This window comes from Carassius auratus, unplaced genomic scaffold (assembly GCF_003368295.1).
Source record: "Carassius auratus strain Wakin unplaced genomic scaffold, ASM336829v1 scaf_tig00215316, whole genome shotgun sequence".
Lineage (NCBI taxonomy): Eukaryota > Metazoa > Chordata > Actinopteri > Cypriniformes > Cyprinidae > Carassius > Carassius auratus.
Genome location: NW_020528035.1, coordinates 2,952,087 through 2,957,277, shown reverse-complemented (window position 1 = coordinate 2,957,277; position 5,191 = coordinate 2,952,087).

Sequence of the window (5,191 nt, the reverse complement as noted above, 5' to 3'; positions counted from 1 at the left end):
CTTCAGGTCGATCGCTGCAAACCAATCCATCGGACGAATGCATTCGAAAATGCGCTTGGGCGTTAGCATCCTGAACGGGAGTCTGTGCAGAGCTCGGTTCAAGGCACGCAGGTCCAGGATTGGCCGTAACCCACCTGACTTCTTGGGTACTATGAAGTAAGGGCAGTAAAAGCCGGACTTCATGTTGGCTGGAGGGACCGGCTCTATCGCGCCCTTTGCCAGCAGGGTCGCGACCTCCACGCGCATGACATGGGCATCTTTGCCCACCATCGTCGCGTGGACACCCCGAAACCTGGGGGGACGCCGGGCAAACTGAATCGCATAGCCGAGCCTGAGCGTCCGGATGAGCCAGCGGGAAGGCCTGGGGAGCTCTAGCCAGGCTCCCAGGAACCAAACCAGGGGGGTCAAGGGGACGAGTACGGGCACTCGTCTGACTCCAAGTGGCAAAGAGGGCATGAGAAGGCGAAGCGTTCTTGAGCCGTCTTTGCATGGAAACTGGCAAGGGGAGAGGAGAACGAGAGCGGCGAGGAAGCACGTCGCCAGCTGTCGTTCGTGGCCTCTTGGGACCCGGAGGTAGAGGAAACAGCTCTTTTAGTGAAGGTTTGGGTACCACCGGCCGCAGGGCCAGTGGCGGAACAAAAAGAAAACGAGAACAAAGGATTCTCCCCCGGCCCTCCTCCGGGGGAAGGAGTGGTCCTGCTACCATCTCCTGATGAGCTGACGTCTCCAACTCCGGGTCGCCCGTCTCAGGAACGCTGCTTGGCCTGGCGTTTGGCAGGTTTAGGGGCAGAGACGGGTTGCGCCGCCCTTCTGCGGCCATCTTCTCGCTGCAGCCGGGGTGAAGGCTGCTGCTGTGGCCGAGCGGGAGTGGAGGAGGCCGCAGGGGAGCGCCCTCGGCGACGAGCAGGCTGAGGCGATTGCGCCGGCGGTGGGGTGGAAGCAGCAGAGGGCCGCCGGGGCAGGATGTGCCTGATGGCCTCAGACTGCTTCTGGGCGGCAGAAAACTGCTGGGCAAAGCTCTCTACCGCGTCGCCGAAGAGGCCATCCTGGGAGACCGGGGAGTTGAGGAGCTGAGCCCGAATAGACTCCCTCATGTCTGCCAGGTTCAGCCATAGGTGGCGCTCCTGGACCACCAAAGTGGACATCACCTGACCCAAGGAGCGCGCAGTGGCCTTCGTCGCCCGGAGAGCGAGGTCGGTTGCAGTGCGCGCCTCCTGCAAAACCCCTGGGTCAGCACTGCCCTCGTGCAGCTGCCGGAGCAGCTTTGCCTGATAGACCTGCAGTGAGGCCATGGCATGCAGGGCAGAAGCGGCCTGGCCCGCAGCTCTGTAAGCCTTGGCCACAAGCGTGGATGAGAACTTACAGGCTTTGGAGGGCAGCTTGGGACCACCACGCCAAGCGGAGGCACTCTGTGGACACAGTTGCATCGCAACAGAACGCTCCACCGGGGGAATCCCAGCATACCCCTTGGCCGCCCCGCCATCGAGGGCAGTGAAGGCGGAGGAAGAACCAGAACGGTTTCGGGCAGTTAAAGGTGCCTTCCATGAACTAGTTACTTCCTGGTGCACTTCCGGGAAGAAAGGAACCAGAGGGGGGTGCTGGCGATCCGCATGAGCAGCCCCCAGGAACCAATCATCCAGCCTCGAGCGCTCGGGACAGGGTGGAGGATTCCACTCAAGCCCGATGCTCTCCGCTGCCCGGGAAAGCACGGCCGTCAGCTCGGAATCGGACTCGGACAACACTGGCACTCCCGAGGGAGGCAACGCAGCCGAACCCTCATCTCCCGAGGACTCAAGCCCGCCTTGTGATGCGGCGATCGACATACGGTCCTCTTCGTGAGCCCCGAATGAGATGTCAGGAGCCTGAGAGGGTCCAGCAAACTCATCCGGGAACTCAACCGGCTGCGGCGTATGTGAGGGGGGTGTGGCTGAGGAGGTTCGCTTGTCGGGGAAGCCCACACGGTAACCCTCAGATCACCCTGGCCACCAGCCGAAGTAGCTCTCTTACGAGAAGAAGAGCTAGAACGGGGTGTGGCAGAGGGGACTCTATACCTTTTACGGTAATCGAGTCTCTATCTCAATGCCGAGATGGTCATGTCCCCGCAATGAGGACACGAGCCATCTACGAACGCAGTCTCAGCGTGCTGGAAGCCCAGACATGTGACACAGCGATCGTGACCGTCACGAGGAGCGATATATAGACCGCACCCAGAAACACACGGGCGAAATGACATCTTTAAAAAGACGCAAATCGGCCCGTATCTCTTTTGTGAGAGAAATTTGTCTCTTTTAGAGGTGTTGAAGCGCTCAGGGGAACGCGGGAGCTGTCGCAGGAAACCCTGACGAACCGCTGAATCGCGCCGTCACACCAACACCAGCTCTTGCTTGTAAACACTCCGGTGATTGCAGCAAGCGATGTTCTCGGCTCCGAAGCGAAAGCTTGAATGCGAGTTGCTCGCGTTGCTCCTTATATACCCGCTCTGCGGGGCGGAGCTCGCGATGCAAATTCCGCAGACCAAGGTACTTTGTGTACCATTGGCTCGTTTTGTACCACTCGAAGGTGATTGGGCTCTCGGGCGAGATCCCATTCGTAACGTCGAACATGACCGACTGAAAGGGAACTACTACTACTACTAAATAGATAAATAAATAAACTGTACTTCCAGATTTGACATTACAAAATAAAAACCTTCTTAAGTGTACTTAAAGAGAGACACTTCATGACTATTTCTTAAATGTACCAAATTGTATCTTTATAAATGTGTAATTAAAAATACATTTAAATACATGACATAACACGTTTCAAAAGAAATGACATTAAAGTATTTTTTGGTTCACCATAAAAGTTTGTATGTTTGTCCCTACACTCCACAGTACTTCAACTATATTTCAAGGACAATATAAATAATTATGAAATCATATATATATATATATATATATATATATATATATATATTATAAGTCCTAGTTATGTGGGTCAAAACAACTAACAAGATCAACTAACTGCATATAATATAACTTTAAACTGTAATACATTTTAATTTCATTGCAATTAACGTAGCAAAATGTCTGAAAAAAAAAAAAATACATTCAATGCACACTTAATTATATTCTTTCAAAGTAAATTATCACTTGATGGAAAACAGTTTTTCCCCATCCCTGAGAATAGCTTTTTTGGTTTTGCAATTGAAATGATCATTAAAGCACATTGCGAATTCCTCTTTTCAAAAACATTTATGCACAGTTGAGTAGACTCTGATGTTAACATGTTGCTAAGATGACAACATAATTCTCTAATAAGCATAAAATAACTGTTATTTGGGAAAAATTTCATTGCATGTCAATACAAAGATAAGTATTTCTATTAATTCGTACATTCTCTTAATTTCAGTGCATTGTGTGATCTGCAAATGTCTCTGCTGAATTTGAACAAAACAAGTAACTTAAAAGCAGCAAGTTACTAGCCACCTATTACGCCGTAAAATGATTTTTAGTCATGCAGCTCACTGTGATTTGAAACAGAACCTTTGTGTCTACTTTAACTCACACAGAGCATACACATAAATCCAAAGTTTAAGAAGCAGAGACAACCTGTCAAATCACTGCAGCATCGGCTGACCTCTAAGATAAAGACAGCCAACATTACGATCTTAACCCTCGGGCGCATATATCCTGTAAGAGACCGAGACAGACCAGCGTGATCAATACAATTTGAGGTAAATGAATAACGCAATTATCCAAGACAACGTTTTGACTGTTTCTGTCAAAAGTGATGAATTGCATGGTCTACAAAAAATGATAGTGAGCTGCAATATATTAGCACTTGGAATCCGTCTCATCCTCATGCCCCAGCTCTTACAGGAGAAATAGATCAGGTTCATTAATTCATCATTTGCCAATTGAATTACAGAGATGATCTCAAGAAACAAATGTATAAGAGGAAAGCAGAGGTTATGTGACCTTGTAAGCATAATGTATAGTCCATTAGCAGAGATGGAGGGATTGTTACAGATGAGTGCGCGAAGGGCAGAGGTCATTGATCAGGGGGATTCATGTCAAAAAGTCATATTGACATGACAACATCCATGAAATCAAATGTTACATGTACATGAACAGTAATATTGATTCCAGTCATTCTCCATACAGTCCTTTAGTTTATTGACTTGAACTCAATGAAATCAAGGATCCACTGCAATACAATGGGAATTCTGGAAATGTGACCAACAAGCTAATGTATTGTCTCGTTATAAAGTGTTCAGACAAACTTATACATATATGTTTTTACTATAATGTTTGGTGCATTTCATCTTGACGAACAAATTTATTTCATTTGATTCTGACTATTTGATGACTATTCAAGTAAAATTACAGTGAGATAAATTTGATCTTTATAGTTTCAAGAACAGACAGAAAACCTGTCACAGTTTCTTTCAGTGGTAAAAAGAAAAACACTCAAAATAAACAGTCTTTAATCTGTAATCCAAAAGAGGTAACACAGGGTAAGCAGCACTTGACTGTAACCCTGTTCCCTGAAAAAGCGGGAACGAGATGCTGCGCTCAATAGCGCTAATGAGAACATTCTTTGTTCGACCGGTTGCGAAGCACGTCAAGTTACAGTCAAGTAACCCGAGACGATTTATATATTACCATTAAATTCACAGCAAGCCAATTAATTTTGTATAATTAATAATTTAATTGTTTTCACAATAAACAGATTGTTTATGATAATTTTAAGAAACTTGAATAAATGTATTTTAAAAAAGAAGAGTGGGAGGGGGGGGCTTACCTATTCCATTTATATATGACAGGCAAATATGTATCATATTAGGTTTATTATAATGGACATATTTAATTTACATCTTAATTTTAGGTCTACACAATTTTTATAATTTTTGTATTTGTTTATTTATTTATTTATTTTGTGCATGTACAACATCATATAACATTGTATATTTGAATGAATGAATGAATGAATGGGAGTACCTTACCATCATAAAATATTTAATTTACCAGATTATCCAGCATCGAGAGTAGCTTTTGAAAGGGAACTGGTTATTTTGTTCTTTTATTAGAACTAAACCATGAATCTGACTTGTTTCATTTATGTCTGTCTGACAAAAATGCATCACTTTATGTTTATTAGTTTATGTTAAAAATGATTTTATTATCAAAATAGTTAACCAAAAAAAAAA